This window comes from Somniosus microcephalus, chromosome 11 (genome assembly GCF_052327205.1).
Source record: "Somniosus microcephalus isolate GS21.2 chromosome 11, FLI_Smic_1.0, whole genome shotgun sequence".
In the NCBI taxonomy this organism is placed as follows: domain Eukaryota; kingdom Metazoa; phylum Chordata; class Chondrichthyes; order Squaliformes; family Somniosidae; genus Somniosus; species Somniosus microcephalus.
This window is the reverse complement of record NC_140997.1, coordinates 215720902-215747118: the sequence shown is the minus strand read 5'-3', so window position 1 is coordinate 215747118 and position 26217 is coordinate 215720902. Positions and strand designations below refer to the sequence as shown.

The 26217-nt window shown below is 44.0% G+C and overlaps 1 protein-coding gene across 2 annotated transcripts in view; it reads left to right on the top strand.

Annotated features, from left to right (window-relative positions):
• Window positions 1-26217, top strand: part of lhfpl4a (LHFPL tetraspan subfamily member 4a) — a 185115-nt gene that overhangs the window by 1164 nt on the left and 157734 nt on the right. The gene's annotated exons all lie outside the window — the stretch shown is intronic.

The following is a 26217-nucleotide window of genomic DNA, read 5'->3' as shown; positions in this document are numbered from 1 at the left end:
ACGGTATAGAATATTGAGAGCTGTAGTGTTGCTAAGTGTGCAGTCTCTCATTTTGTGTATGCTGTTTAATCGGGATGATTGATGGCTAGGTGCAGATTATTGATAGCTGTCACTGACAGAGGGCTCTCTACAGAGATGTTGGATAAGATGTGTGTCTCTGATCTCATCAATGCTTTGATTTGAGATTAGGAGAGAAGTAAAAAAAAATTAGGAAGGCAAAGAGGAACTATGAAATTAAATTATCAAGGAACATAAAACAAAATAGTAAAATATTTTACAGGCACATCAATAAAAAAGGAAGGTTGGGATGGGAATAGGGCCATTAAGGGATAGACAGGTAATGATAGACAGATGGCAGAAATATTAAATAATTATTTTGCTTCAGTATTTACCAGGGAGATAGAACAGGTGGACATGACATTGGGTGATGAGATGAGTAATGAGATAAATGCATTTAAAATAAAAAGAGGGGATATATTAAATAAACTAATCAAACTCAAAGAGGATAAAACCCCTGGTCCGGATGGATTGTATCCACACATTTTAAAAGAATCTAGGGAAGGGATAGCAGAGGCATTACTACACATATTTAATAATTCATTCGAAAAAGATATGGTGCCAGACGACTAGCGGACATCTAATGTAATACCTATATTTAAGAAGGGGGAATAGAACATGTCCAGTGTTTTTATAGACCAGTCAGCTTAACATTGGTGGTAGGAAAAATAACGGAATCCCTATTAAAGCAGAAAATGAAAGAACATCTAGAAACCAAAAACATAGTAATGAATAGTCAGTATGGATTTCAAAAGGGAAAGTCTTGCTTGACCAACCTCATTGAATTTTTTGAAGAGGTAACAGAGAGAGCAGACAATGGTAATGCAGTGGATGTAATTTACTGTATCTAGATTTTCAAAGAGCCTTTGATAAGGTACCCCATAATAGACTGATGAACAAGGTCAGGGCATACGGAGTCAGGGGACAAGTAGCAGAATAGATTGCTGGCTGGCTTCAAGACAGAAAGCAGAGAGTAGGGGTAAAAGGTAGCTATTCACCGTGGCAGAAGGTGGGTAGTGATGTTCCACAAGGACCAGTGCTGGGACCACTGCTGTTCACCATTTATATTAACGATTTAGACTTTGGAATCAAAAACACAATTTCTAAATTTGCAAGTGACACCAAATTGGGGGAATAGTCAATACTGAGCAGGACTGCAACAAATTACAGGAGGACATTAATAAACTTGCAGAATTGGAAAATGAAGTTCAACACAGATAAATGTGAGGTATTACATTTTTGTAGGACGAGTAGGGAGGTCACTCATTACTTGGAAGGTGCGAGTCTAGGTGGGGTAGAGGAACAAAGGGATCTCGGAGTACAAATACACAAATCACTAAAAGTTGCGACACAGGTTAACAAGGCCATAAAAACGCAAACCAAGCACTAGGGTTTATTTCTACAGGTATAGAATTGAAGAGTAGGGAAGTTATGCTAAACCTGTATCGAACCTTGGTTAGCCCACACTTGGAGTACTGTGTACAGTTCTGGTCGCCATATTATAAAAAGGATATAGAGGCACTGGAGAGGGTGCAGAGAAGATTTACAAGGATGATACCAGAAATTCAAGGGTATACATATCAGGAGAGGATGAACAGGCTGGGTCTCTTTTCTCTTGAAAAAAGGCTGAGGGGTGACCTAATAGAGGTCTTTAAAATGATGAAAGGTTTTGATAAGAGTGGATACAGAGAGAATGTTTCCACTTGTGGGGACGAGCATAACTAGAGGCCATCAATATAAGATAGTCACCAAGAAATCCAATAGGGAATTCAGAAGAAACTTCTTTACCCAGAGAGTGGAGAGAATGTGGAACTCGCTACCACAGGGAGTGGTTGAAGCCAATAGTATAGATGCATTTAAGGGGAGGCTAGACAAGCATATGAGAGAGAAGGGAATAGAGGGTTACGCTGATAGATTTAGATGAGGAAAGATGGGAGGAGGCTGGTGTGGAGCATAAACGCCGGCATGGGCTAGTTGGGCCGAATGGCCTGTTTCTGTGCTGTATATCCGATGTAACCCGATGTAATTGCGACTGCGAGGTATGGAATCACCGATGGAAAGTGAAGAGTTAATTGATCACTAGGACAGAAACTGACTACTAATAAAAAGGCTGTTCTACCAGGCATGGACGCGGACATTGCATTTTTTTAATAGTTAAGGGTCTTTTTGTTCAAATATGTACTCGAACTGAGTGATTATAATGTCAGTGCAATCAGAAACACCGACAGGCAATATTGTGGGGGGTTGTGCAAGCCATTAGTTGATTCGATTGCTTCCAGGAGGATAGACCGTCGGGTTTAACGCTATCAGATGCTGAATTGATTATTCTTCCCTTCTCCTCTCTTAATTTGAGTTTGTCCATGACAAGGTCCGGGTGAACACAGTTATTAGAACACAAAAGAGGGAGCGTGTCAGTGCAGCGCCACGCAACTTCCCGTCTATTGTAGGGAGCGAATTGATTAAGAGACAGTTGCTAGCGAATGGGAGTGATATGTATTCTTCTGAGCCTGAGGTAGGAGACTTGCATTTCTTCGTTCTTATGAAGGGGAGGAGGGACTCCATTATTGAATCAATATAGCCAGTTGATACGCAATGGTGTTACACGGTTATTAAGTCCTCAAGGCGTTATATGTATCTCATAGAATGAGAGGTTCCACTGAATGCAAGGCATTGTCTCAAAGGGGCCTTCTTTTAGCAAATATCTTAAAAACAGTGTTGTATATCAGCTGGAAATATTTTGGTTTAGGTGTTTGCGTCCACTTGTATCAAAGCGGTGGGCATCGATAAGTTTTATAAATTCATCAAATATTGCTAAAATTTAAACATTTTAAGGAATTTCATGGAAGAAGACGAAATCATCAAGCCAGATTTAAATGAACTCGACGTGGAATTCAAACTGAGCCCCACGTAAGTTAAAGCCATGCTTCTTTCTCCCCTTAGTGGATTATGTGGAGAATCTTCTTGAGTATCAAAGCCGGGTGATAAAGGATAGGGTTGAGACTGTGCCTGTGGGTTAGTTCTTGGTCGTACGAACTTATAGGAGCAATGACGGACGGGAAAAGACCCTCTGGTCCATCCAACCGGTCCCACACAATTGTGAGACCTTGTGTATCACAATATATAAACTTTCCACCCCAACCAAAATCCATGTGACCTCCTGGGAGAGGTGAAAAATCAGATAAAAGCCCAGGCCAATTTGTGGGGGGCGGATCTGGGAAACCCCTAGGCTATGAAAACTTGTCCAGACGATCACTGGCCTGGATAATTCCTTGCAGTAGCTACCTTTTTTAGGACGTGATCTCTGCCCCAGCCAGAAACTCCCCAAAGCCTTTCCACCATCTACAAGGCACAAGTAAGGAGTGTGATGGAATACTCTCCACTTGCCTGGATGAGTGCAGCTCCAACAACACTCAAGAAGCTCGACACCATCCACGGCAAAGCAGCCCACGTGATTGGCACCCCATCCACCACCTTAAACATTCACTCCCTCCACCACCGGCGCACCGTGGCTGCAGTGTGTACCATCTACAAAATGCACTGCAGCAACTCGCCAAGGCTTCTTCGACAGCACCTCCCAAACCCGCGACCTCTTCCACCTAGAAGGACAAGGGCAGCAGGCACATGGGAACACCGCCACCTCCAAGTTCCCCTCCCAGTCACACACCATCCTGACTTGGAAATATATCGTCGTTCCTTCATCGTCATTGGGTCAAAATCCTGAAACTCCCTACCTAACAGCACTGTGGGAGTACCTTCGCCACACGGACTGCAGCGTTTCAAGAAGGTGGCTCACCACCACCTTCTCGAGGGCAACTTGAGGAGAATAGCATAGTTGTATTTAAGGGTAAGCTAGATAAACATATGAGGGAGAAAGGAATAGAAGGATATGATGATGGGCTTAAATGAAGACGGGTGGGAGGAGGCTCGTGTGCAGCATAAACATCGGCTTGGACCTGGAGGAACAAATGGTTTGTTTCTGTGCTGTAAATACTATGTACTATGCATGTAATGGGAATCGGGGGGGAAACTCTCCACTGGCTGGAGTCATACCTAGCACAAATGAAGATGGTTGTGGTGGTTGGAGGTCAATCATCACAGCCCCAGGACATCGCTGCAGGAGTTCCTCAGGGCAGTGCCCCAGGCCCAACCATCTTCAGCTGCTTCATCAATGACCTTCCCTCCAACATAAGGTCAGAAATGGGGATGTATGCTGATGACTGCACAGTGTTCAGTGCCATTTGTGCCATTTGCAACTCCTCAGATAATGAAGCAGTCCATGCCCGCATGCAGCAAGACCTTGATGAGATTCAGGCTTGGGCTTATTAGTGGCAGGTAACGTTCATGCCACACAAGTGCCAGGCAATGAATATCTCCAAAAAGCGAGCATATAACCATGGCCCCTTGACATTCAACAGCATTACCATTGCTGAATCCCCCACCATCAATATCCTGGGGATCACCATTGACCAGAAACTTAACACTCTCACCACCACCTCCAAGTTCCCCTCCAAGTCACACACCATCCTGACTTGGAAGTATATCACCATTCCTTCATCATCGCTGGGTTAAAATCCTGTTATTCCCTCCCTAATAGCACTGTGGGAGTACCTTCACCACACAGACTGCAACGGTTCAAGAAGGCGGCTCACCACCACCTTCTCAAGGGCAACTAGGGATGGGCAATAAATGCTGGCTTTGCCAGCAACGCCCACATCCCATGAACGAATAAAAAAAAATCTAATCTAGATCTGTCCTTAAACAACTTAAAATTGTGACCACTGGCCCTTCCTAGCCTATTTAATTGGAACAAATGGTCAACTCGAACACAATCTATTCCCTTCATCATTTTATAAGCTCAATCAGATTACTCCTAAGTCTACACTTCTGTAAAGTAAGAGTCCCAGCTCTTTTAGCCTATCTTGTTAACTAAGACAGTCCTGTCCTGTCAGCTCTTATCATTGTCCAAAGATTAATGGATTGATGACAGTGTACAGCTGATCAGCAGTGGTATTAAACGGTCATTATGGAGAGACAACTTCCACTCATTGAGATTCCCAAATTAAAATATATATTCTTGTAAATCATGTTGGTCCTTGGTATCCAGAAAGTTCAAAAGAAGCTAAGTGCTTAGTATCGGTCATTTAGCCACAATGTTAATAGGTTCGGCATGCAACGGGCATTGGCCTTGAAATTATGCTGCGAGGTAATTGTGTATGAATGATTAACGCCTATGTTTGAAACTCCTTTCCACAATTTTTGCAGATCTGCTCACCCATTTATTTTAAGCAGGTTAATGGCTTCATTGAAACAGAAGGGAAGGGTTCCAGGTGAAGGCATTAAGTGCTCGCTGCATAATTTCAAAGCCATCATCTTTTATGGAAAGGTGGTTTTGCATTTGTAAACAAAACCAGATATTGGCCGGCTGTACATAATTATGATATCACTTATGTCATCATTGTGCCCTAAGCTTTTGGGCTCTGCGTCTCAATGCAGTCATGCAAATTATAGAGGTTCATTTGCTAACACGACGAAAGCTTTAACAAACATTTTTTATTTAAAGGGGGACGGACAGCTCAGACTGAATAGGTTGAAAGCCTTGCGTTGGATCACTGTTGGAATCCTAGATGAAATGAGTTTTCAGCAGTCTCAAACCAGTTCTTAATGGGTGCTTATATTCAGCACAAATTGGCACTCTAAGTCATAAAGATGACAAAAATGGTCAGTCTGGGAAAACAGAGTTGTTGTCTGGGGTTGTTCTTTTGAAATTGGGTTACATTGTTGAGGAGAGAGTGGAGAAAAAAAAGTGGGAAATCAATTCCCAGCATAACATCTTTGAATTGATGGCCACAAAAAAATCATTTAATCCTTATACTGTCTGCAGTTCTAAGGCCGACCACTGTTAAGTTTTCAGTTCCCTCCAACATATATATCATACTTAAGCATTTATAGTACAAATATCAGTAGCGTTTTTACCATAATAATCCTCTGTACAAAAATAAACACCTAAAATTAAATTTTAGTTGCAAATTTTTTTTCAGAAACTTTATTTCTGCTCATCCTGGCTCCATTTCTCTCCCCACTTCACATTTTTTTTCTTCCTTATGTTTTAATTTTACAATTTTCTTTCTAATCTAGCTCATTCGGTCTATTCTAACCTTTTCCCTCTTAAATGTTAAACATTTTCATTCCTTCTCAATTTTCAAAAATCTGGCCTTAGGCTGAAAACCAGCTCCAGTCACGTGCCAAAAGATGTCAAGGGTTTATAAACTCATGTCACCGATATGATGAGGTCACCCTTTGACATATATGCATCAAACCAGGAACAAGCTACCGAAAGACCAATAAACTGGTTCGTGTCCCACGGAGTTCTATTGTGCCTGGAAGAGCTAATACATCAATGAAGAGGTAAGGGTTTAAAAAATGCAACCTAACAATAGTTGATGATGTCACACTCTTTTGATCTGAATACAACTTTCCAAAACTTGTGAGAGTTTCAGATCCACGTGAATCCAGATCTGCTGACCCTTCCTGCAAGACTTATACAGGACGGCAGCACGGTGGCATAATGGTTAGCACTGTTGTCTCACAGCGCCAGAGACCCGGGTTCGAATCCGGCCTCGGGCGACTGTCTGTGTGGAGTTTGCACATTCTCCCCGTGTTTGCGTGGGTTTCCTCCGGGTGCTCCGGTTTCCTCCCACAGTCCAAAGATGTGCGGGTTAGGTTGATTGGCTATGATAAATTGACCCTTAGTGTTAGGGGGATTAAATACGTGGGGTTACAGGGATAGGGTGGGATATGTGTTGGCGTAGGGGTTACGGGGATCGGGTGGGATATGTGTCGGTGCAAGCTCGATGGGCCGAAATGGCCTCTATCTGCACTGTGGGGTTTCTGTGATTCTGTGACCTATACCTAGATAAAGGAGCATAGTTCACAATAGTTAGCATTTGGACAATTCAACCACACACTTCCTTATAGATGGAAATATTATATGATGTTATATATTATGCATTTAAGGGGAGGCTAGATAAGCATATGAGGGAGAAGGGAATAGAGGGTTATGCTGATAGAGTTAGATGAGGAAAGACGGGAGGAGGCTCGAGGGGAGCATAAACGCTGGCATGGACTGGTTGGACCGAATGGCTTGATTCTGTGCTGTATATCCTATGTAATCCTATAATGTTTGGAGTGTGTTAAGTAGCATGTGTAAATAGTAATGGCACAGAAGTGCAAGATCAGCCTTCTGTGAGTATGAGCTAGGACATGACACATCAGCACACACATCTTAAAAATAAAATAGCCAGTGACTAAATGGTTTGTGATTCTGACTGGCACCTGAAATTGAAACTGAAAAGCACATAACAATTAAACTCTGATTCACCTCAGTCTCTGTTTATTCAACAATTAGACTTTGTGGCCTCAAACTCACACAAAAAGACAATCGGACCTGCAACTGAACTGAGCATTGATTCCAAGAATGTAGAGCAAATACTGTACATCTTGTAGCTTTAAAGGGATATATGCCCGGACCCTAAAAATCCACAGCATTCTGATGTACTCCTGCTAAAGCAGATTGGAATGTGCACGTCTGTTTCATGTTGCAGTTCAGAAGCATTCAGCATTGTTTTGCATCTGTAACAAAGTGTGGCATCAAGAGTATGACACAGCAAATGTTGAAGACTCATTAGTAATATATTACTTGTGGATCTCCCGTGGCACTTCTCCTGGTAAATCGGAGGATGTGCTGCGTTATAAGGACACCAGTGTAATTCACAAAGTATTATTCTGCGATTATAGTGTAGGACCCCAATATTTAGCAGGGGGGACATCCCAGCATAAGTGCCAAGATGCACCCACCCAGGACCTTGGCCCCTGAGCCTACCAAAGATTGCAGGACTTGGGGGGGGGGGGGGGTACTCTGTTTTGCATGGCAATGGCAGGCACCCACAACACCAGGGGAATGTCTAGAGCACCTGCCTGCCGAAGCTGGAAAGTCTGAAAGGTGACCCCAGCAGCCCCTTTGTAAAGCAACCACATCTCATCAGTGGTCCAAGCCACAATCCCAGCCTTGACCCACAAGGAACCACTTCTGTCCTTCAGTGGTTAGGTATGCCTGCCATTGTCAACCTAGGCCGAGTCTCAGGGCTGGGAAAATGGGGATTCCCAATGTAGGAAGTCCGCATGGCAGGCCCCACTCGCTCATTTCGATGGCCTTACTTAGAGTAATGGAGACTCTGCCCTCACAAAGGCAATCGGGAACTTTCATGTTAGACAAGGACCCGGATAGCCAAGTAAATCTTTTTCCTTCAAGTATTTATCCAATTCTCTCTTGAATGTTATGATTGAACCTGCTTCCACCACCCTTTCGGGCAGTGTATTCTAGATCGTAGCAACTCGCTGTGTAAAAAGTCTTTTCCTCATGTCGTCTCTGGTTCTTTTGCCAATTTTATAATTCTAGAGGAAATAGTTTCTCCGTTTCTCTTTCTTTTTACAAGATGCCTCCTTGGCTGGCAGCTCCCTAGGGAGCTCCTTGGCCATCCGTTGCCATCCTTTGCTCTTTTCTCCCCCAGTCTCCTCTCTTCTGCTGTTTAAGTTCCCCTGGCTCTAATAGTGGGTGCATTTTATCCCTAACTGCAAGTTCAAGTTGCAAGGTTAAAGTTACCTGAGCCTACTGCGCATCCCCCCAACCATGCCTGTTCTTTGTTCTCATCAGTGAGCACTGGCTCTTCACTTAAACTTAGCTCCCAAATTTCCAGACGTTTCTGCCGTCAAAGACCACGCTCCTCCACTGGACTAGTGATCCAGTGACGAGTGGATCGCAAGTGGTGCTCGGGGCCAGGGATCGTGAGACTATCCGTGCTAATTTGATCCTGTGAGTGACAACATCATTCGTATCCGAGGCCGGGACCCAGGAGCGAGGGCGAGGTCAAGGCCCAGGAGTGGCGCAGCGTGGACCTGCAGTGGGGTCGGGGCCCAGGGAAGGTGCAGCACGGGCCAACAGCAAGATCAGGAGGACCACAATGCATCCTACAAAACCCAGGCAGAGAGGACCTGTGGGAAGGAGGGAGGAGGACAGTAGGAGTATGTTTGTGTGTGTGTGTACTAGGCTCATGTGGCAGAACGTCTCCAATTGTCTTGGATCCCCTTGCCATTGGACCAAGACCTTGCTCTGTCAAACCCACGTGGTAGCTGGTGTGCAACGGCCACCCCACGTTAAAAGAATTCGCGCACAGGCATCTTCCTAAGAGAGACCCTATTGAATCCCTTTAGCATTGTAAACACCTCAAACCGATCACTCATTAAACTTCTAAACTCAAGGGAATACAAATCTAGTTTATGCAATCTGTTTCCATAATTTAACCCTTTACATTCTGGTATCAGTCTAGTGTACCCTTTCCAAGGCCAAAATATCTTTCCTGAGGTTTGGTGCCCAAAACTGAACGCAGTACTCCAGCTGGGTCTGACCAAGGTTCTGTACAACTGAAGCATCACTTCCTCAAATTTGGATTCCAGCTCCCTGGAGATAAAAACCATTAGCCATTTTATTGCTTCATGTCCAAATGAATGCAACGCAGCACTCTCTAACTACTGCATTGGACTGTCAGCCTTGTTTACGCACTCAGGTCCTGGTATGTGTCTTGGCTTGAATTTGCTGCCTTATGACCCAGAGGTCAGAGGGCTACCAACTGAGTCAAAAGACTATTTCAAATATTCAGTTTATGTTCAGTGAATAATCTGTTTTCCAATAAAGTTTACTAATTGAAGAACATTTCTGAGTGAGACATTAGAACTTTCTGTTGCACAATTGTAATTTTATACAAGGTGCTTTTAAATGTGAACATTCTTTGCATGTGCTTTTCTGGAATTGGTGAAGTGTTGAAACAACAAAAGTCTTGTAATTGTACATAACTTTCTGTGTAAAGAAATGTATAACGTGCATAGATGAGCAAGTACATAGACTTGGGACTAACAGCTAAAGTGGCTGCATTATTTGAGTGAATACAGCAGATGTAGATGGAAAAGGCAAAATACTGCGGATGCTAGAAATCTGAAATATAAACAGAAAATGCTGGAAACACTCAGCAGGCCAGGCAGCATCCATGGTGAGAGAAACAGAGTTAATGTTTTAGGTCTGTGACCATTCGTCAGAATTGGAAGATCTTATTGATTGATTTGTAATGATTTTTAAGCAGGCACAGAGGTGGGGAAAGGGGTTCGGGGGGAGGAAAGAACAAAAGGGAAGGTCTGTGAAAAGGATGTGGATAGAGGTCACTACTGTGGTACCCTTTATATGCGGAAGCTTATGCATACTAAGTGCAGCTCAAAGCCTGGTGGGAGCATCTTTATAAGGAGGTTGGGAATTACCAACCAATAGCAAAAACATTCTAGTGGGGGAATTGCTGAGCACGGGTCAATTGGCACCCAGGAACTGATCTGGTATAGTGTTAAATTGTGCTTGTTTATTGCAGTTAGCATAAATGAGGGAACTCTATTCGCTCTTGTGTTTTTTTTACTCAATCATCTCTAAATGAAAGAGGTCGCCATGTTCACAAACATTTGAGTCCTTGGTCAGAGTCTGTTTGTGTTTGAGCGTGTCCCATGCAACACCATGGCAAACATCCACATAGCCATAGATACAGCATATCTGCATATTGTGCTCTTGAACCTAAATAATAATTGCAGTGGACCACATTTAGAAAATAGTTCTCACTTATCCCAATTAGCTGGCATAAGTGGTCAATAATCAAGTGTGACTTATGACAGTACAGGGCAGAGCACAGATTGTTGTTCAGTGACTTTATATGGCTGTTGCGATGCTTTGAGACCGACATGACTGCCTTCCAGGGGCAAGGAGTTGTTCCTCTTGGCTCAAGGCTAATGTGATCAAATATTTAGTATGGTTCTGAGGACTACGAGCTAAATTGTCTTCTGTCCCATCGATTTCAGTTGTGACCTCAAGTGTGTTAACAATGTTCTGATAGTTCCTGGTTTAGACATTTGAACACTGTCACTTTTCCAGGGCAATGCATACCTTATAATTGGAGTCAGAATTTGTTGTTAACCATGGTGAAAAGCAATGACTGTAACTGCTGACTTGAGGGTTATTGAAGTGATTGAAATCAAATTCTAGGGCATGAAGCCAACTTCCTTGTTTTAATTCTCTGCTACAGATTTTATGATGAGTTTGTGTCCCACTCATTATCACTTCCATACACAATGGTCATCCACCTGTAACTGCTTGTCAGCCCAGTTAGATGTTCACAGCTTCTTTTATTTGTAACAGGGAATCAAAATTCCCTCAATGCTGTAGTGCCAGGCACGGCGTACACTGACTGACATATTTTCATAGAATAGTACAGCAGAGAATTCTCGTGTTTACTGTTATATTTTATTTATTGCAAAATGGTTCAATATTCTGAGGAAACCCTCATCCAACTGGAGTAGAAAGCCATGTTAGTTCCACTTCCTGTTTATCGTAGGTTTCTAGGCTGGTAAAATACACGTGACAGGAACAAGAGCCACTGTGTATGCCTTGGGATTGTAATAAATCTTTTTTTTTTGGCCTTGAACATTTTGACTATTTTCTTAAGTGCAGATTTGAATCTTCAACTGTCAGTGTCTGTAGTGTGGTCTTTGACAAGCTAATTAGGGAGTTAGGAAGTGTAGACAAGGCTTTAAGAAAATAAGATTATGGTAAGAAATAGAGCACTTAGATCTTGCAGAATGGCAATCGTGGCCTTAAGAAGTACAAACAAGGATAGAGGAAATGGGATGAGTCTGAGGAAGTGTGATCAGGACTGGAAAGAAATACAATCATGGAGTAGGTAGTGCGGTCTTGGATCTGAGAAAGTGAGATTGAGCCTGGAGAATAAGGAACCAAAGCTTCCAGACTTAAAAGTCCAAAACACCTTGTTGACATAATAATCTCCTAACTGTGCAGCCACGTTTGAAACCCTATTTTGCTCTGCTCTACCCCCACATTGCTACCCTCAATAAATATAACCGGAGTGGGGATTATTTACTTTGAGGTAAACTAGCAGATGTAGGATAAAGGCTATAGCATCCTACAACTACAAAAGAACCTTTCCAAAACATAGACCCTGTATATTCTAGTTTCCACCCCCCCCCTCCCCCACCCGTCGGATGTCAGCTCCAAGGAGGAGAACATTTTTGCACTTTGAGGTCCCAGATCAGATAACCACGTTAGATATACAGTAAGCCTCACTTGATTCTGCCCGTGCATGTTTTCCTCTATTTGCAAAATCTGATTTTATTTTCACAGCAACTTTTTTGATAGCATTATCAAATGGAAAGGTGAAAAATGCACCTAATTCTGTGCTTAACCTACCTAGCTAGAGAAACCCTCAACTGCACCAGCAGGAATCTTTCCATTTCCTACAGCAGACATTTTTATAGCATCTCTGAGATTGCCAATTTGTGGGCAGCTTTGCACTTTTCCGATATGGTGAGAACTGGGTTGGAACTGCCCAAACTCATTTCATTTAAGGATTGTCACAACCAGCTTTCATCTTAACAATTTGGGAGGGAGAGCAGTGTTTCGAACCCATTGCACAATGCAGAACCCATAAAGTTTGTTTTCATTCATATTGAGTTTTGATTAATCCTTAACTGAATTATTTAACATTATATTTCAGGTTAATAGTGACTTCTCATTAAGAATATATGTCAACAGTACATAAGATCAATAACCAAGTTAAGGATTAAGGAAGATAATTATCTGTTGAAATTGCAAACCCATCCCTTGCAATTTTGTGCATTATCTATGCCATCACACTGTGCCTTAATAGCAAAAAAATCCACAAAGCTTTCAAAGTTGTTAAAAGTATTTCATTTTCTTTCCTCAAGAAAGCAAGTCACATTGTCAAGGAAGCTGTACCAGACAGGTGTTTTTGTAAGCAGCTGTCCATTGCTTGCTATACTTATGGAATCTTTTACAAAGTATTCTTTTGCTAGTGGTTACCTGATCTGGCACATCTGATATTTTTTTTTCGTTTATGGGATGTGGGCGTCGCTAGCAAGGCCAGCATTTATTGCCCATCCCTAATTGCCCTTAAGGTGGTGGTGGTGAGCCACCTTCTTGAACCGCTGCAGTCCGTGTGGTGATGGTACTCCCACAGTGCTGTTAGGTAGGGAGTTCCAGGATTTTGACCCAACGACGATGAAGGATCGACGATATACTTCTAAGTCAGGATGGTGTGTGATTTGGAGGGGAACTTGGAGGTGGTGGTGTTCCCATGCGCCTGCTGCCCTTGTCCTTCTAGGTGGAAGAGGTCGCGGGTTTGGGAGGTGCTGCCGAAGAAGCCTTGGCGAGTTGCTGCAGTGCATCTTGTAGATGGTACACACTGCAGCCATGGTACGCCGGTGGTGGAGGGAGTGAATATTTAAGGTGCTGGATGGGGTGCCAATCAAGCGGGCTGCTTTGTCCTGGATGGTGTCGAGCTTCTTGAGTGTTGTTGGAGCTGCACTCATCCAAGCAAGTGGAGAGTATTCTATCACACTCCATACTTGTGCCTTGTAGATGGTGGAAAGGCTTTGGGGAGTCAGGAGGTGAGACACTCACCACAGAATATCTAGCCTCTAACCTGCTGTTGTTGCCACAGTATTTATGTGGCTGGTCCAGTTAATTTTCTGGTCAATGGTGACCTCCAGGATGTTGATGGTGGGGGATTCGGCGATGGTAATGCCGTTGAATGTCAAAGGGAGGTGGCTAGACTCTCGCTTGTTGGAGATAGTCATTGACTGGCATTTGTGTGGCACGAATGTTACCTGCCACTTATTAACCCAAGCCTGAACATCATCCAGGTCTTGTTGCATGCGGGCATGGACTGCTTCATTATCTGAGGAGTTGTGAATGGTGCTAAACATTGTGCAGTCATCAGCGAACATCTCCATTTCTGACCTTATGTTGGAGGGACGGTCATTGATGAAGCAGCTGAAGATGGTTGGGCCTAGGACACTGCCTTGCGGAACTCCTGCAGCGATGTCCTGGGGCTGTGATGATTGACCTTCAACCACCACAACCATCTTCCTTTGTGCTAGGTATGGCTCCAGCCAGTGGAGCGTTTTCCCCCCGATTCCCATTGACTTCAGTTTTACTGATGCCACACTCGGTCAAATGCTGCCTTGATGTCAAGGGCAGTTACTCCCACCTCACCTCTGGAATTCAGCTCCTTTGTCCATGTTTGGACCAAGGCTATAATAAGGTCGGGAGCCGAGTGGTCTTGGCGGAACCCAAACTGGGCATCAGTGAGCAGGTTTTTGGTGAGTAATTGCCGCTTGATAGCACTGTCGACGACACCTTCCATCACTTTGCTGATGATAGAGAGTAGACTGATGGGGCGGTAATTGGTTGGGTTGGATTTGTCCTTTTTGTGGACAGCACATACTTGGACAGTTTTCCACATTGTCGGATAGATGCCAGTGTTGTAGCTGTACTGGAACAGCTTGGCTAGAGGCACGGCTAATTCTGGAGCACGTCTTCAGCACGATAGCTGGGATGTTGTCAGGGCCCATAGCCTTTGCTGTATCCAGTGTGCTCAGCCGTTTCTTGATATCACGTGGAGTGAATTGAATTGGCTGAAGACTGGCTTCTGTGATGGTGGGGACCTCTGGAGTAGGCCGATATGGATCATCCACTCGGCACTTCTGGCTGAAGATGGTTGCAAACGCTTCAGCCTTGTCTTTTGCACTCACGTGCTGGACTCCATCATCATTGAGGATGGGGATATTTGTGGAGCCTCCTCCTCCCGTTAGTTGTTTAATGGTCCACCACCATTCACGACTGGATGTGGCAGGATTGCAGAACTTTGATCTGATCCGTTGATTGTGGGATCGCTTAGCCCTGTCTATAGCATGCTGCTTCCAACATGCAGTGATGAGGACCACAGGGTGTACTGCATCTAGAAAGAAAGAACTTGCATTTCTATAGCACCTTGGATGTCCCAAAGTGTTTTACAGCACAATTGAAGTGTAGTCACTTGTAGGAAATGCAACAGCTAATTTGTGCACAGCAAGCTCCCACAAAAAGCAATGTGATAATGACCAGATAATCTGTTTTTTTAGTGAGGGATAAATATTGGCCAGGACACTGATCAAAGCTTCGATGCTGGGGATGTTGGCCTGAGCGAGAACACTGACGTTGGTGCGCCTATCCTGCCAATGGATTTGCAGGATCTTGCGGAGGCAGCATTGGTGGTACCTCTCCAGTGCTTTGAGGTACCTGCTGTACACGGTCCATGTCTCTGAAGCATACAGGAGGGCGGGTATCACTACTGCTCTGTAGACCATGAGTTTGGTGCTGGATTTGAGGTCCTGGTCTTCAAACACTCTCTTCCTCAGGCGACCGAAGGCTGCACTGGCACACGGAAGGCGGTGTCCAACACCGAAAAAAAAGGCATAACAGCAGCACAACTCACTGTGAAAATTCAGCCCGTAGGTTTCTAACACGATAAAAGGATTTTAAAACACTTTTAAAAATGCATCTTTCACAACAGCATGGTTACATTTACATATAAAAGTGGGTATTTTTGTGTGTTTGAGTATCTTTATTACGGTTTTTACCTGGATTCCTCAGCCGCTCTCAAAAATCTCGGCTTCAACTTGATATTATCCCCAGATCTGTCATTCTGACAGCTGAAGGGAGTTCCAACTGCACCGTGCCTGAAATTCCCAGGAAGCCATAGTCTGAGGGTATGCAGAATAGTTACTGACAATTCCAATAGGGAAATAAGGAGAAATTTCTTTAATCAGAGAGTGGTTAGAATGTGGAACTCGCTACCACAGGAAGTGGCTGAAACAAATAGCTTAGATGTTTTCAAAAGGGAACTAGACAAGTAAATAAAGAAAGACCTGCATTTATATAGCGCCTTTCACGACCATCGGACGTCACAAAGTGCTTTACAGCCAATGAAGTACTTTTGAAGTGTAGTCACTGTTGTAATGTAGGAAACGCAACGACCAATTTGCACACAGCAAGCTCCCCACAAACAGCAATGTGATAATGACCAGCTAATATATTTTTGTTACATTGATTGAGGGTTAAATATTGGCCAGGACACCAGGGATAACTCCCCTGCCCTTCTTACAAAATAGTGCCCATGGGATCTTTTACATTCACCCGAGAGGGCAGACAGGGCCTTGGTTTAATGTCTCATCTGAAAGACGGCACCACTGACAGCATAGCACTCCCTCAGCACTGCACTGGAGTGTCAGCCTAGATTTTTGTGCTCATGTCTCATGGAGTGCGATTTGAACCCACAACCTTCATGACTCAGAGGCAAGTGGTGCTACCACACTGAGCCACAGCTGACACATGAGAGAAAACAGAATATGCTGAAAGGCTGAGATGAGGTAGATGGAATGGGAGGAGACTCGTGTGCAGTATAGACACCAGCACAGTTAGGCTGAATGGCCTGTTTCGATGCTGAAAATTCTATGTAACTCTGTGTAATTTCCCAATATGCATCAGTACAAGTGTCTCAAAGACTCTAAGCATCTCCTTCCTTGTGATTTCTGAGTTTTTTCCCAAATGGTTTAAAAAGAAGCTGGAAAGTGACTTTTAAAAGCTTTTTCAGGTAAGATTTCAGATTTAAGTTATCCCTTCAAAGGGAAAGCATCGCTCAAGGGGAGGAGTTATTACACCAGCCATGCTTTCTCCTGCTTAAGAAATTAAGATTTCACTTGAAAAATTATAAATAATTGTTTAAAGACAATATATTTATTTTTCTCACTACAAATGTCAAATTCTGTCTTTGCTCACACGATAACAGAATTTGAGTTCGTTTTCCAAATAATTTTGGAAATAACTAGAGGTCATAGATTCAAAATCATTGGGAAAAGATCGAGAGCGGAGATGAGGAGAAATCTTTTCACTCAGAGAGTTGTCGGGGATCTGGAACGCTCGACCTGAAAAGGTGGTGGAAGCTGATTCCATAAATAATTTTAAAACTGAGTTGGACGAGGATGAGGAACTTCCAGGGTTATGGACAAAGAGCGGGGGTATGGGACGAAGCACGACTGCTCTTTCAAAGAGCCAGCACAGGGACAACGGGCTGAATTGGTTCCTTCTGTGCTGTAGGTTTCTGTGAATCTATGATTTCAAAACAAACCGGAAGATAATTTTAATCTGCTTTTATGAGTAAATGTTTCACATCAAAACTATTTTCAATTTCTTTATTACTTCAGAGAATCTAGCTCAGAGAGAGACAAAGACAGATGATTTACAGCACCCGTGCTTTCCTTTGTTTATATTTAGGCTACTACGACAATTATTTTTATGTAAAAATCTAATCCTGCACCCTTTTCAGTGCTACCAAGCCCCAACACTTCCCAAAACCCCAAGATCTCCTCCATCGATAAAACTGTAAAACCAAATGACTCCCGCTCCAATGCTGCCAAACCCCAGGATACTCACTGTTATAAATCTCATCATCATAAAGAAACTACTCATGAAATAACACTGGACAGCCAGCTGGTGGCGCCGTCCAAGGAGTATAAATACTCGGGCATGGGCCCAGCTTGCTCAGGGACATTTTGTAAGACAGGAACTAGTGAAGTACAACTAGACCTCCATGTTTTGAAACAAGTTGATTAAAGCCTTGCTTTATACTCGAACCAAGTGCGTAGTGAGTTTTATTACATCACTCACAGTACTCAAAAATCTCAACATCTTCCCCCCTCTGTACTGCTCAGCCTCAAGATCTCCCCCTCACCAATGTTACCAAACCTTAAGATTGCCCACCTCCCCAGTACAGTTCATTCTCGGACATCATTATGAACAATGCCCTGGATCCACTTGTAATATAAGATAAAACATACATTTGCATGCGTTTCCTGCATATATTTCCTTTTCACACTTTCTGATAGACTCAAATTTAATTTTGATAAAACAGCAACAAATCAGAACTCAGTATGTAGGGAATATATGAATCAAAAGCAAGCAAAACAGCTAGAAATCTACCAGTTAAAAAGTACTAAGCTCATATGAAAGCAATGAACCAAGCATGTGAATGAACCAATTGTAGATATAACAGTTGAATTAAACCAGCCATGCTCTGTGGATCTCCAATTTATTAGCTTCTGGATGTTGCTGTAACGTGGCTGTTTTTGATCCTGGGTCTTAATTAATTGTGAAAAATAATAGATAATAATGTCATCTCATTATTAATTCTGGCTAATGGTTGGCTTCTCCTTTATGACATATTTTGGGGCAGTGTAGAAAGAGAGTAATGGGATAGGTTAGGAAGAGCATTACCCTACATCTGGCCATGCTGCTCCTTACCTAGAAGTGGTTAATGAGTTAGTGTACAAGGACCTTAACTCTACATCTGACCTGGCAGTACTTGATGGGAATAGTGTAGAAGCAGCTTCACCTTGCGTCTAACCTATGTTGTAGCTGACCTGAGAATGCTTGATGGGGCAGTGTAGATATAGTGCTACCCTGCATCTAATTGATGCCATACATGACTGAACAGTCTCCAGTTCCAAAGCCAGCCTGCAGGACCAGACGACAATCTGCATTGCTTAACAAACACGCACAGTGGGTGATGCGGCCATCCTCCAGCCTCAACCAGCACAGTGGAACATCATTGTGTAACCTTCAACCTCCATTGGGGAAAGAGGATGGTCAGAATTCATGCTGCTAGATCAATATTAATTTCTCAGAAGGAACATCAGACAAGTACTTCTGAGAAAATATCAAAAAAGAAACTTTGGAGCAACAACAGGTTGCAAAGTTATTTGCTCGCAAACCACTGAGAATGGTTTGTTTACGTTGTATTTATTTTTTGGATAACTTAAAGGTTCATCAGTTCTGAGAGGTGCATGAGGCAGCATGAATGACGGCACCAGTCTCATTGCTCCAGAGGCTGGACGCAGAGGTGATCGTTCGTTGTAGCGTAAACAAGCTGAGTTACTGATCAGTCTGAAGGTGATCATTCACTGCAGTTTAAACAGACAGTGATTAATACTCTGTTACAGACTCTGCACCTGACGGAAGTATTCTTAAATGGGTGCTGTGTTGGATTGTGCATTGTCATCGACTTTCTCTTCCAGTAAAGACCTTCAGAATCAACCTCCGGAACGGAAACGTATTTCTCCACGAGCAGTAGACAAATATTCAACAATCTGGTCCAACAATGATAGATGTGACGTTTGGTCTGGTTTAAAACAGGATTATTTTGAAACCACTGCAAAGGTTTACAGCAGGATTTGTAAGAGAAAAAAAAGGATCATTGGGGATGGCCAGAGTGCCCAATCATATTTTCAAATGACTTGATTTTGTTTGCTTGGTGTGTGTTTCTGAGTTATCTGTGGAGCAGTTAGTACAAAGTACATTTTGAGCTAAGCAGTCACAATGCTTTGAGTCATGGTACTAACACTGTTTAATGACAAGAAATCAAATAGGGAATTCAGAAGAAACTTCTTTACCCAGAGGGTGGTGAGAATGTGGAACTCGCTACCACAGAGAGTGGTTGAAGCAAACAGTATAAATGCATTTAAGGGGAAGCTAGACAAGCATATGAGGGAGAAGGGATTAGAGGGAAATGCTGATAGAGTTAGATGAAGAAGGATGGGAGGAGGCTCGCATGGAGCATAAACGCCGGCATGGACTGATTGGGGTGAATGGCCTGTTTCTGTGTCGTATATCCTATGTAATCCTATGAACACTTCTTTACCTTTCAATATAATGAAATGAGCAATTTATAAGCAATGACGTGGAAGGACTGCGAAAGAGACACTTCACATGTGGAGTGACGGAGGATGCTTGCGTTGAATGCTGCTGAGAGGGGCTCAGATATCGGGCCTTAGGATAACTGATGTGATTAGTCCTTTGAACTGGTTACATTTCAATGAGAATATTTCACTTTGATGTGGCACCTCGTTGGTAACATCACCTCAAACTGATTTTTAAATGCAATTTTGTAGAAATCACTAATCAACCTGGCATCAAAAGCAACTCAACCTTTGAACAAGTTGACAACAAGCACTCTGAGCTCTGGAAATAAATACTGAATTTAACTCCTGGCCAGCAGATGTGTGGGCAGGGGTAGAGGTGGATGACACATCATCTGGCCCTCCACATTGTGAGGCCTGGTAGATTGTAACTCCTAGGCCTCAACTTCATAGGCTCCCTCAGTCTACCACCTGAAGCGTTTGCTCGCCGGAAGGTAGGGGCAGGATTTCGGGCAGCAAGAGGCTGCCGCCAATGGCCTGTTAAGTAATGGGCGCTAAAGACCCAACGGTATGGTCCCCGGCACTCATGGTTGGCTGGGGGGCAATGGGACAGCATCGTGGTTGGGGGAGGGTAGCCTGGGATAAGGGAGACCTAAGGTTTCCATGTGGGGCCAGGACTCCTGGCCACAAGGAAAGAGAAAAGTAAATTAACTTACCTGTCTGGGCCTCTTCTGGCCCTGGCTCCTCTTGCCGCTAGGTTGGCCTGGCGGGGAAGCCACGACAACTTCCCTGCGCAAGTCGCGGGTTGAAATTGCAGTCGGGCCCCTGTCTTCTGGCGGGTGTCCTTCTCTCCTGCTCAAAAAGAACAGCTTAAGTTTGCAACCCACGGAAAGGCAGTAGGGTCGGAAGGTGCACGTCACTGTAGCCAGTTTAACTGCCCGTCTGGCTGGTATCTGCCAGGCGTGCAGGGTTAAAATTGGCACTACAGCATTCATGGTTAATCTGGCAACGCAAGGTCACTATTAGGAGCCGTGCAGGCTAGTACTCTTGAGGTACAGTATGATAGAGCGGTTAGATACGGGCTCAAGGCAGTGATTTCAGCTTTAAATGTACCTCCCATCTGAGCTCCCAATCTTTGATACAGAGGGACTGAGGTTAAGCCAGGCGACAACAACTTGCATTTGCAGGCTTGGATTGGCAAATGCCTGGCAGCAGTTCACCTGTCCAGTCTCTTTTGGCCATGTGTAGCATGGGGAGATCCAGAGGGGAAAAAAGGAAATAGAACGGCATGGAAATTGTGAATTGTAAATAGTCAATATCAAAGGGAAAAAACAATATATCCCCGGATAGCTCCCAAAATGCCTGACAACAGAAAATAAAAAATGTGATGATACAGATTAAGGAAAGTCTAACCCTAATGTAGCTTCTGAGAATGGTTGAGCTGCAGGCTGGAGGAAATGACCACTCTTGCCTAATGTAGTTCTCTCCCTTGTTTTCATATGAACATTGTTGGATCTCTCCTTAATGAACAGGGATTGACGGAATTAGCCCGAGGATCAGTAGATTACAGTCAAGATGTTGGGAGAGGTTGATGTTTACAAAGATCTATATGACCCTCAATAATGAGAGCCTTTATCATTTCATCCCGGTAACGGACCCCAACATACTGATGGATTGTGAAATCGACCAGCCATTGCATTTCCTGGTAACTAACCGCACATCATTTCTCAGTTATAAACGTAATGAACCTCGTGAATCTCATTGTCCATCCATAAGATGGAGCGCACCAAAAGCCAGGGTCCTCGCTGACGGTCACTGCTGGCACAAACTAAAATAACCTCTTCATCCAATGTGCATATCAATTGAGTGCAGGCTTGTGTTCAGCTGTGATGCCCCCCATGGTTAAATATCTTATTGGTATTTGCTATGTAAGCTCACACATGAAGAAAACATATCCGTGCAAAGTACTGGAGGGTTGCAGATGCCTACAAAATGGTACCCCAGTAAACTTCAGTGCCTTCAGGGAGCAAGGGGACAATAAACAAAAGCCATGGACTAATTTCAAAATCTGAAATTTTAATATTTAAGACATTATTTGTGCTCCTTGATTAAATCATCTCCCATTTATGCATTGTTTGAGCCCTGGTGGGAAGGGTGGGGCTGACCATTCTTGTAGGGATGTGATTTTTTTCCAAGTATGCATCTGCGGTCTGCGATACTTTGAAACTGCTCTCCTGAGGTTGGGTACATTTATTTTATTTTCTCTTGCTCTTTGCCTCTGCCACGAGGCTGGCATTCACACTCTTACCATAGTTCTAGCAAACAGGAAGTGCCTCTACAGCAGTGGTTTTCAAAATGAATGAATAGGGGACCACTAGAAAATAGACTCGCGTTTCCAAGACCCCTACCTTGTGTCAAAGGAATGTTTTTATTTGTAATACAGCTGCCTTGGTAACTCAATACAGAAACCCGATGAAATGAACAGAAACTCGATGAAATGAACAGAAACCTGATTGCCTCTGTGGCTCCTGGTATCTTCTCTCAGGTGCCCTCGGGCCCAGGAGCTGCAGTATGAACACGTAAACCTTGAGAGCAGAACTACACGATACACATTATACAATTTAGTTTTCTTCATACCAGCACAGCCTGGCATGGAGGCTTTTAATCCCGCTTAATAATGGCTAAATCACTGCATCCATTGAGGTGCACCTGAAGAGCTAACTGACGGCATAGAAGGCCCCAAAGCTCAACATTGCTCGAGGGGAATTCAGTTGGCCAGTTTAAAAAGTGCCCTCCTGCCAAGCAGTCTGGTTACTGAGCGTTACTCATATGCCTGGGAAGCAGATGTACTTACTGCCTGTGTGTCACCATTGCCAATTTTTCTGCAGTTTTAACTTTGGCTCTGAAGGAAGCCCTCCTCCAGTACTTGGAGAGTTAGCGTGAGCCTGGGAGACTCCTGTTGTATTTTTGCCCACAGGAGTTCTTGTGCATACAGTTTTGCCTCTCACCAGTATTCCTTCTGGAAGACCTCTGCACATGATACTCACCCACGCTCTCTTTGTTTCGTCTTGCCTGCTGCGAGTCTGGAGAGTAGCCGACATTTTAGCAATTAACAACAGAAGACATGGATATATGACGCAGGTGCAGGCAGTGGGAGAGGGAACCTTTCTCTATTAAGCCTTCTGTTGCTGAAACCTTAACCTCTGTGATGGATCAGTGATAATCCATCACTCTACATTATAACAAATTATAGCACGTTTTATACTATACACAGAAATCAGAAAAAAATATACATTATGCATTGGGTTGGGAAAGCTTTCAGACAAAGTAAGCTTAAAAAGAAGTAAACTCTCCTATTTTTTGTGTTCCAAAAGGAAACCAACACTACATAATACAGAGATATTCCTGTCTCAAAACCTGCCCTGGTTGCTGACTGGCGATGAACTCGTTCCTGCATTTTGGAGTTCGGCTGGCGATACACTCACTGCTTTAACTACTGCTGAGATTTCCACAGAACATTCCAATTGGTCACATGCTTTATACAGGTGCATAGCTTCAGGAAACTTCTAAATTATTCCAGAGTATTGATTTTCCTTTAACACCACAAATGTTTGTTCTGTTCCATCAGCAATAGACTTCCTGTCTTTTTCTCTCTCTCTCTCTTTATTTATGGGCGCTCCTGCCCATAATTGAAGTTAGTGAGATTTGTTTGTCATCATGAGCCTTTGAAGTGATTTCCATTGAGTCCAGACTTGCAGAACATAGCTCTACATTGAGTTGTCTTCTATCTTCTATCGAATGATCTCAATTGAACACGAGTGTCCCAGCATTGTGGGGCAGATCATTTTCTAATGCTGAATAAGGGGTGGTATTTGCCTAATAAGACATTTTACAATTCATTATTCGCTGCATACTCTTAAGAACGTAAGAACAGAAGAAATAGGAGCAGGAGTAGGCCATTCGGCTCTTCGAGCCTGCTCCTCCATTCAATAAAATCATGGCTGATCTTCTACCTCAACGCCATCTTCCCGCACTATCCCCTTGATTCCCTTAATATCCAAAAATCTATTGATATGGTTCACATACTACTGTATATGGTTCTCGGTGAGTAAAGTATTGGGAGCTCCTTGGATCAATATGAAATGCAAAAGTAAAGCTTGGCCTATTGATAATATCCAAACCTTTCAAATGGATTCTGGTCTTTTAATTCACTGACATATGGGCCGGAATTTTGCCGGCGCTCAGCGGACGGGATGGGCAGCGGGTCAGCTGTGAAACTTAAAATGATTGATAGTGGGTCGGGAACCCACTGTCAAAATGCGCACACCTGCATTTCCCGATATCGGTTCTGCCAGTGCTGAGCAGACCCGACAGGCAGCAGTGGGGGACCCAATTCAAATCATTAGTGGCTGTTTACAGCCACTTAACAATTTTTTTCCCCAGCTTTTTAGATTTGACAGGTTGCCCACCGGTTTCCCGCTGTGCCTAGACCTCGTCGGTGAAGCTGAGGTGGGAGGTCAGTGGCCATTGAATCAGCTGATGAGTTGACAGCTTCAAAGGCATCAAGGCAAAGCTCCCAGCTGATTGAGAAATGTTCCTTTAATCACTAGCTTCTCTAAGCTGCATTTCCGCTACAGATTCAGGATGCTGCAAGTCTTTACACAAGTCTCCATGCAGTCTGACCTCATTAGCTCAACCACCATTGACAGATCGCTTCTGTCATCTCTACTTCATCTGCCGTCTATTCCATCAGCATGGGCGCCCTTTATACTCTCTCACCTTGGTCCTCAGAAACTGACCACGATCAGCCCCAATACCAGCATCACCAGGCACACCAGCAGCACCAACAACCACACCAACCTTCTCCGCAATCACCCGATGCTGCACAGGACACAGGGCATCAGCACCCGACCACATTGCTGCCCGGGACGCTAGGGATGGCATCACCATGGCCACATTTACTTTATTTGAAACTGCACACCCTGGCTGTCACATGATGAGAGACCAGACCAGCTTCCTTCAATTGGCCAGGAAACTCGCTGGGCCCAATTGGGGAAAATAATACAAAAGCAAAATACTGCGGATGCTGGAAATCTGAAATAAAAACAGAAAATGCTAGAAATGCTCAGCAGGTCAGGCAGCATCTGCGGAGAGAGAAACAGAGTTAACGTTTCAGGTCAATGACCTTTCATCAGAACTGGAAAAAGTTAGAAATGTAGCAGATTTTTAAACAAGTGTAGGGGCAGGGAAAGGGAGGGGGGAGGAAAGAACAAAAGGGGACGGTCTGTGATAGGATGGAAGGCAGGAGAGATTAAATGATAAACGGGACGATGGTGCAAGGCAATAATGGGACAAGTTAAGAAACAAAAGCTGAGTCTAGAAGAGGTGTAAATGGGAATGGCAGAATCATCAACAGCTGCCATGTGAAAAAAAAAAATAGGGGCGGGGGTTATGGTCTGAAATTGTTGGAACTCAATGTTGAGTCCAGAAGGCTGTAAAGTGCCCAATTGAAAGATGAGGTGCTCTTCCTCGAGCTTACGCTGAGCTTCAGTGGAACAATGCAAGAGGCCGAGGACGGAGAGGTCTGAGTGGGAGTGGAGCGGAGAATTAAAGTGACAGGTGACCGGAAGCTCGGGGTCACGCTTACGGACTGAATGGAGGTGTTCTGCAAAGCGGTCACCCAATCTGCGTTTGGTCTCCCCAGTGTAGAGGAGACCACATCATGAGCAGCAAATACAGTATACTAAATTGCAAGAAGTACAAGTAAATCATTGTTTCACCTGGAAGGGGTGTTTGGGGCCCTGGACAGTAAGAAGGGAGGAGGTAAAAGGGTAGATGTTGCATTTCCTGCGCTTGCACATGAAGGTGCCGGGCGAAGGGGAAAGGGTGTTGGGGGTGATTGAGGAGTGGACCAGGATGTCGCGGAGGGAGCGGTCCCTTTAGAATGCTGAAAGGGGAGGGGAGGGGAAGATGTGTTTGCTGGTGGGATTACACTGGAGGTGGTGGAAATGGCGGAGGATGATCCGTTGAATGTGCAGGCTGGTGGGGTGAAAGGTGAGGACAAGGGGATCCCTATCGTGGTTCTGGGAGGGAGGGGAAGGGGTGAAAGCAGAAGTGCGGTAAATAGAACGGACATGGTTGAGGGCCGTGTCAACCACAGGTGGCATTGTCAGAACAGATACGACAGAGAAACTGGGAGAATGGAATAGAGTCCTTACAGGAAGCGGGGTGGGAGGAAGTGTATTCCAGGTAGCTGTGGGAGTCAGTGGGCTTATAGTGAATGTTTGTCAATAGCCTATCACCAGAAATAGAGACAGAGAAGTCGAGGAAGGGAAGAGTCGGAGATGGACCATGTGAAGGTGAGGGAAGGGTGGAAATTGGAAGCAAAGTAAATGAAATTTTCTAGCTCAGGGTGAGAGCAGGAAACCAGTGTATCGGAAAAAGAGGTGAGGGAGGGGACCTGAGTAG